Here is an 8,105-nt window from a genome sequence, read left to right as displayed (position 1 = left end):
ACAGCCATGCGCTTTCATTAGCCAACACTGGCAGCAGCTGCAGGATGGGTGTATTGACTGGTAAGAAGGATCTAGATGGGCACCAACAGCATCCTTCATTTAAAAAAAAAGGAGACTGGGGATGTAGCTTAATGGTAGAGCACAAGGCCTTAAATTTAATCACAGTACCTCAAAAAAAAAATCTTAAGCTATGGAAACCTAAAACATGGTAATTATATTATCTTCAAGTAATAATGCACGTTTACAGTCCCTTATTCAGAAACCCAAAGTTCTAATTCATTTTAAAATGGTTTGAAGTATTTTTAATACATTTCGTGCGAACCCTACAAAAACAAAGTATTGAATTATAGGATACTGCCTCAGATTCAGCTAGGGGTATTATTTATATGACATACAATCTATATTGTATTTCAAAAACTAAAAACAAAATTGTGATTCCAGAACAAATGTGGCTCCAAGCATTTTGTGTAAGGAATCGTGGATCTCTTGCCATCATTTATTAAGGAGCAAATATTACATATTGTGTACACATATTTATCAAAGTTATCCTTAACACCCCTGCAACCAGGATTTTTCTCCTCTTTTCCATGTGAAAGATCAGAGGCACAGAAAAATTAATTTATCAAGGTCACAAGTTAGTGAACGGAAAACTCAGATCTGTGAAACTTCATTACCTCCTCTTTCCCATTATGCCACACTGTGTCTGCAAGGCAAATGATTGTTAATTTATATACTGATATTAGCGGTCAAAAGTCTGTGATGTTTTGCAAAAAGTGACTGACTGACTGTGACTTCTAGGAGCTGTAGTACCTGACATGTTTGAAAAACCCCTGGACTTGATGATTTAATAGTCTTCCCCATCGTCTGAGATTCTGTATGATTTTATAAATTCTAAGCACACTGCCACTGGAGGATCATTTCCGTTGTTATTTAGCATTTACAAAGGGCCCACGCTTCAGCTTTGCACAAAAATGACGGCTTTCTGTTTTCCTTACTAGCTCTTGTTCCTCTCAGGGAGCAGTTTGCATGGGATTGAGAAAGTGATGCTTGTAACAACATTAGGGCCGAGTGAAAAAGAGTATGGGCTTGGGAATGAAAAGGCTAAACACAACTCTGAATTTTGCCACTGCATTCTTTCAATAAAGTATAATGAGACTCTGTCGCTGTGGGATATGAGATGAGGTGGGGGTTGGTCTTTAGATGCCAGACTCCTATTTCTCCAGATTGAACACCATCTATTAGATTTTTATATCTTAAATTTAACAAAATATATGCAAGAAATAAAAGACTGTGACAATATGACTTTTTCCTAAAATGAGCAGAAGCAAAACAATTTTTTTTCTTTTAGACAAGGTCTCACTATGTCATCCAGGCTGGCCTTGAAACTCATTATGTAGCCCAGGCTGGCCTCGAACTCACAGCGATCCTCTTGCCTCAGCCTCCCGAATGCTGGGATTATAGGCGTGTGCCACCACGTCTGGCTGAAAATTTATATCTGTATACGCTTTGTAGAATGAATGACTACCAAGGCCAGGTTGTCTTGACTAAATTTAGGAACCCAGAATCCAGGTGATGGATAAACTTTTCAATGTTGATTTTACCTGATTACACCTTACATTGGATTGAGGTATCCTACCTCCCTAACCCCAGCTCCTGGAGCAAAGGACTCAACAAACACGACATAGAAATGTCTCTGTATTGCATGGTTTCATCAATAAAACTACTTTCTGTCAGTGCACTGGTTGCCTGCCCCAGAGGATTCCTACCTTGCCCTGCAGTATTTTGCCTTTTATCTCCTTTTCTTCATGCCCTCTGGGGCTTCAGGGATGATTTGGGGTGTTGGCAATAAAGCGCAACAGTGAAACTCATTTGGCAGCTGGTTGTGACAGTCATTTCCTTAAACCTTATTGCCTGAGCCTAATAAAACAGTGAAAACCCAAGGCATAACATGCCAAGTTTTCCACAGCTTGGATTGTGCTCTCTACCCAGAGCAGTATAAAGTCACAAAAACTAATTTACTGAACTACACATTTTTTATGTTCCTGATGGTCTTGCTCAATTAGACGCTTTAATTTTAGCTTATTTCAATTCTCAAGTTTGCATATACTGATCGTAAGGCACTTTAAAAGTGCTATTTTAGAGGAAAACAGACAAAGAAGGAAGTGGCACTGATAACTCATCGTAGACATCCTCTCACCCACCCTGACCAGGGCTTCTCTTCCTAGTTCTAGGCAGAGCACATTACAAATCCACAAATTCTCCCCCTCTGGATGGCTGTGTCAGTTCAGGTCCTCCAGGAAGCAGATACCAAGACAGTGATAAAAATGCAGTAAATTTGTTGGGAATAACATCTGTGGAAGAGAAAGGGCAGGAGTAGTCAGTGACTGAGCCTCAGACCTTTTATTGTGTTCCTCTCCAAAGTAAAAGATCCCGTCTCAACATCCTGAATTACAACATTTTAAAAAGCATGTATTCATTATGTTTAAGTGCTCCTTTTCACAGGGAGGGTGTGCTAGTCCGGGTACTAAAAGAATCCAAGATGGGATTAGTCGTGAAAAAACTTCAGACGAGATCGGGCGTGTTCAGGGTGGTGTGGCCGTAGACAAGATCTTCATTATGCATGCTATGTAAGAGAAATTAGGCAGAGAGCAGGAAAGGCTGAGACAGCTGTCAGACTGCTATGCAAGTCCAATCCTGAGTGTAAGAGAGAGAGAGAAAGGTTGAGTGGAAACATCCTACTCTGCGGTTTGAGGAGGGTTTGCCCAAACCATTGGGCAGTCCTCAGCCAAAGTCAACAATCACAGGAGTCCTGTACCTCCCAGAAATGGGTCTTCCTTAGAATTTCTCCCAAACACAGTGGGAGGGATGGCTTTATTACAAATGCGATGATGGATTTCAGAGCCTCTGGGACCTTACTCAGTTACACTCCTTGTAGTTGTAAGTTGCAAGTCACATTCTCATGACCACCACAGGGAGATAATAACAGTTTGTGAAAATATTTTGTAATACATATGTACATGGACAGGCACCTGCTTCTTTTTTTTTTCTTTTTTTTTTTTTTTTTTGGTCTTTTTTGAGACAGGGTCTCACTATGCAGTTCAGGCTGGTCTTGAACTCACTTTGTAGCCTAAGCTAGCCCCAAACTTGCAATGATCTTCCTGCCTCAGCCTCCCGAGTGCTGGGATTACAGGCATGCGCCACCACACCTGGTTCTGCTTTACATTTTTATCAACATTTATGGCAAGATCAGATAGCTTTGATCTGTAATTCTATTTCATTCCAAAAGCAACCTTGAGATAGGTACTATTCTGATTTTTGTTTTTTATAATAAGGAAAATACAGATCAGAAAGGTTAAGTAACTCATACCAAATCCCAAAGCTCAGAGGTGTCATGGCTAGAATTTAAACACATATAGGTTTGTCTAACTCTGTGACAAGCCCTGCATTTGGGGCAGAGTTAGTGAACAAGGTAAACAGTCTCTTCTTTTATGTACTATACCCAGTAGAAGCTCATCTCCATCCCAAAGTGATCTAGTCAGTTTCAAAGATTAGTGAGGGGCCAGCTTCAGGGACTTAGGACCCCACAAAGTAAGAATGAGCTGAGCATAGCTTTCTGTACAGCAACAAAAGCTGACTACCTGGTAAAACCCAAATACCTACGGAAAATGATGGGAGCTCAAAAATATATGAGCTGAAGATTTGAGGGCGAGTGTTAAGCAGAGGAATCCTGAGGACATTTGAGCTGAATTCTAAAGTCACAGAACTGGCCAGGGGGAGTGTTTAAGGGAAAACTCTTCCAGGTAAAGGGAACAGTCTGTATGTACTAAGACTCTGAAGAGGAAGCAGGAAGAAACAAGTAGGATAGCAGGAATGCAGTGTGCGAGGCTGAGAGGAGAGAGAAATGTACCAGAGGAAAAGACCAGGTCCCAGTGGCCTTGTAGGCCATATTGAGAACTTAGATTTTATTTTGAGAGAAATGGGGAGCCTCTGAAGAATTTAAAGTAAGAGGAACCATAAAAATATAAATGTTTGAGGAGACAAATAGGTTTACCTGCTTTCAACATTATGCATTGTATATATGTATCAAACATTACATGGTACCTCATTAATAAGTACAATTTTTATGTTTTTATGTATCAGTGCAGTGGCACATACCTTGTAATCCTGGCTACCTGGGCGGCTGAGACAGGAGAATCTTAGTTTCAAGGACAGCTTGGAAAATTCAGTAAGCCCTGTCTCAAAACAAAAAGAAGTAGGGATATAGCTCAGTGGCAGAGCACCCCTGAATTTGATCCCCAGGACTGCAAACTAATAATAATAATAATAATAATAATAATAATAAATTTAAGGAATAGGAATATAATTCAGTGGTAGAGCACCTAGAATTTGAGAGGCCCTGGGTACAGTCCCCAGCACTGCATAATAATAGTAACAATAATAATACTAATAATATAGAGTAGCACTTTAAAAGGAACCCTTTTGTATATAAAGACATCAAAAGTGGACATGAACCTAGTGTTGTGGCTCAAACTTGTAATCATAACATTCTGGGAGGCTGACACAAGATGACTGCAAGTTCAAGCCCAGCCTGGACAGCTCAGAGCCCTCGTGGGACTCTGTCTCAAAATAAAAAATAACAAAAGAGCTGGTGATGTAGCTCAGTGTGAAGGCCTTGGGTTCAATCCCTCATATCTGAAAAAAGTGTATGTATATGCACAGGGCCCTGGATTCAATTTCCAGCAACAAAAAATAAAATAAGAATTGAGTGTGAAGTTATCAAAATGTTAATTTACAGAGGATGGTGGAGACTTGTGCTAAGATAGATATACTGAAGATAAAGTAACTGGATTTCAGTGGTATTTGGGAGACAGAATTAACAAGCCTAGGGCTGGAGATTTAGCTCAGTGGCACAGCGCCTGCCTGGCAAGTGCAAGGTCGTGAGTTCAGTTCCCAGTACCAGAAAATAAATAAATAAATAAATAAATAAATAAATAAATAAATAAATAAAGCCTTGACTTGATGGGAGAGCTAAAGAAATCAAAGGCACCAACTCCTAGATTTTTGATAAGCAAGTGGATGGATAAGTCCATGTATAAATAGAAGGCAGAATTCTGGAGGAGAAGCAAATTTGTAGGGAAAGATCTTGAGTTTAATTTTGAACATGTTATGTTTGCGATACCTCTGATATATTAAAGTAGAAAATCTGAGAAGACAGTTGCCTACACAAATCTGACATTCACAATGTATATAGACAGACAATATAAATTGACAGTCAAAAGATGATAATTAAAGGCACAGATTAACAGTAAGGAGTAAGAGGAGAGAAGGGCTGAAGACTGAGCCATAAGTAAATTCCAGTATTTGAGGCAAAGAAGGAATTGTCAAAAAGTGAGATAAAGTGATCTGGTTAAAATGATGCACTTTGGAGTCAGACTACTTATGGTCAAATTCCATATCTGTGCTTCTCAGGTGTATGACTTTTGGAAAATTACTTATTCCTCTTTACCTCAGTTGCCTCATCTGAAAAATAGGGATGACAGTGATAGTATGCACTTGAGATGGCTCGGGGTGTGTGTGTGTGTGTGTGTGTGTGTCTACTGTTATGGCTTATATCTAGATGTTCCCCCAAAGCCTCATACATTCATAGGTGAGGCTTTTGGGGGTGAGTGGATCATGGGTGTGTTTTATATCTTATACCTAGATATTTCCCAGAAGTCTCATGCAGTCATAGGTAGGGCTTTTCAGAGGTGGTTGGATCTAGAGTGTGTGATTACTCAGTTAGGCCGCTGATTTGTTTGGCATAGTTCTGGGTGTGGCTATGGATAACACCACCCAAAGGGGAGGTATCCTGGAAGGGATAAAAGGAAGAGGCAGGCTGCTGCTGCTTTGCCACTTTGATACTTGCTGCCTTCTGCCTTCTGCCTGCCACTGTTTCTCTTCTGTGATGTCCCTCTGCCATACAAACCTGTCTTGGAGCCAGTCAACTATGTTATTTATTTATTTATTTATTTATTTATTTATTTATTTATTTATTTATTTATTTTTGAGGCAGGGTCTAACTATGTAGGGCAGGCTGGCCTTGAATTTGCTTATGTAGCCACGGTGGGCCTAAAACTCACAGTGATCCTCCTGTTTCAGCCTCCAAGTGCTGGGATTACAGGCATGTGCCAGCACCCCTGGTAGAGCTAGCCAACTATGAACTGAAACCTCTACAAACTGAGCTAGAATAAACCTTTCCTCCTTTAACTGTGGGTGTTCGGTATTTTGTCTCAGCAATGAGAAAAGTAACTAAAGCAGTGTGTGATACTAGATTAACCAATGGATTGGTTTAGCATAGTTCTGGGTGTGGATGGTGGACTTACTGAAGAAGAGAGACCCACCCTCAGTGTGAGTGGCACCAACCAATAGGTTTATAGCCTGGGTAGAATAAAAAAGGAAAGAAGAAGGAGATTGCACTTCTTTCTGCCTGCCATGCCTCTCTACCATGCTAGCCTGCCTTGGAGCCAGCTGACTATGGACTGAAGCTTCTACAAATTGTGAGATAAAATAAACCTTTCCTTGTTTAATTTGTGGTGTTGTGTACAGTAAAACCTTGGTTCATAAACTTAATTCATCCCATAATTCTGGAAAAGATGGCCACATTCATGTTCATTCAGGAAAGATGGCTGTGGTTGTATTCATCCCTGATGCAAAGTTCACAAACAAAAACAAACTTTGGTCAAATACTTCTGTTTGTGAACCAAATTGTTCACAAACAAAAGCATTTGTGGACTGAGGTACCACTGTATTTTATCCCAGCAATGAGAAAGTAAGACAGATTTTGGTGCAAGTGATATTATTGTTGTGATGCTGCCTGACCATGTGGTTCAGAAACTATTGAAGTGGCTTGCAGGAGAAAGGTTTGGAAATGCTGGCTGCCCAAGCAGTCCCAGAATGTTGTAAGCTGAATTTGATGGGAGATTCTGGTCCAAACTCTGTCATAGTTACTTTCTCATTGCTGGGACAAAATGCCTGACATCCAGAAGTTAAAGAAGGAAAGGTTTATTTTAGCATATGTTTTGTGGAGGTTTCAGTCTATAGTTGGCTGATTCCAATGACATGACAGAGAGGAATGGTAGAGGAGAAACAATTTATGGCATGCAGGCAAGAAGGAATGGAAGTTCTTCCTTCTTTCCCATTTTATTCCATTCAGGCTACAAGCCTATTGGTTGGTGCCACCCACACCCAGGGTGGGTCTTCCCTCTTCAGTAAATCTACCATCGACACCCAGAACTGTGCTAAACCAATCAGTGGACTAATACAGTATTACACACTCATAATCCAGTATCACACAGCCATGACCCAGTCCTTCCTCAGAGCTCCACCTGTGAGTACATGAGGCTTTGGGGGAACATCTACGCCATAACAGAAGTTACCAAAAAATTAAAAACCCTGTCAAGTGCCTACTATTACAGTACTATCATCCTTATTTTACAGGTGAGGAAACTGAAGTATAGAGAGATTACATAACTTTTCTGCTCAGAAGACCAAAATGCTGACAGTCATGCATCCAGTAAAAACAAGGCTCAAGAGGATTCTGCTGGGAAGAGCAACTCCCTCGGCAATGGGATTCTTAGCCACATGTCTTATGCTTTGGCAGAAAATTTGTCTGCATTTTGCTCATGTCCAGAGATATTTCAGGAGACTGACATTAAGGGCATCAAATTAATTAATCTGGCAGAAGAAATTTCAAGGCAGTCTAACACTGAGGTGGTTACTGTTGGGGGCTACTGTTGGAGTGGCTACTGTTGGGGGCATTTAGCCAACTGTACCTTGAGAATCAAAAGCAAATGGCCCAGCAGAATGACTTTTTTTTTTTTTTTTTTGGTACCAGGAATCCAACTCAGGACCTTGCACTTGCCAGGCAGGCACTTGTGCCGCTGAGCTATATCCCCAGCCCCAGAATGATTTTTTAAGTTTTGGGTTTTAGGGCTGCAAAAATGTAGCAGAAGAGAATGTTTTTGTTTTTTTTTTTTTATTTTAAGGATAAAAGGAGGGAAACATTAACAGACATACAACATTTTACAACATATCACAAGCACAATACAGACAATACAGAGTTACAA

At 40.3% G+C, this 8,105-nt stretch overlaps 1 long non-coding RNA gene across 2 annotated transcripts in view; it reads right to left on the bottom strand.

The window, feature by feature from the left end:
• Positions 1-1,442: 1,442 nt before the first annotated feature.
• LOC102021950 overlaps positions 1,443-8,105 on the bottom strand; it is a 33,517-nt gene continuing 26,854 nt past the window's right edge. Inside the window, exons 4-5 of one of the 2 annotated variants that reach the window (XR_263208.2) lie at positions 4,156-4,232; positions 1,443-2,351 (exon numbers count right to left, since the gene is read on the bottom strand). This is a non-coding gene — a long non-coding RNA (uncharacterized LOC102021950). Of the gene's footprint in view, positions 2,352-2,381; positions 2,695-4,155; positions 4,233-8,105 lie in introns of those variants that run through there. The other variant, XR_001236684.1, reaches the window with a different exon arrangement.

This window comes from Chinchilla lanigera, unplaced genomic scaffold (assembly GCF_000276665.1).
Source record: "Chinchilla lanigera isolate Chin_1 unplaced genomic scaffold, ChiLan1.0 scaffold00063, whole genome shotgun sequence".
NCBI classification, from domain to species: Eukaryota; Metazoa; Chordata; class Mammalia; order Rodentia; family Chinchillidae; genus Chinchilla; species Chinchilla lanigera.
Note: the sequence above shows the minus strand (reverse complement) of the source record. Positions and strands in the feature narration are given on the sequence as shown.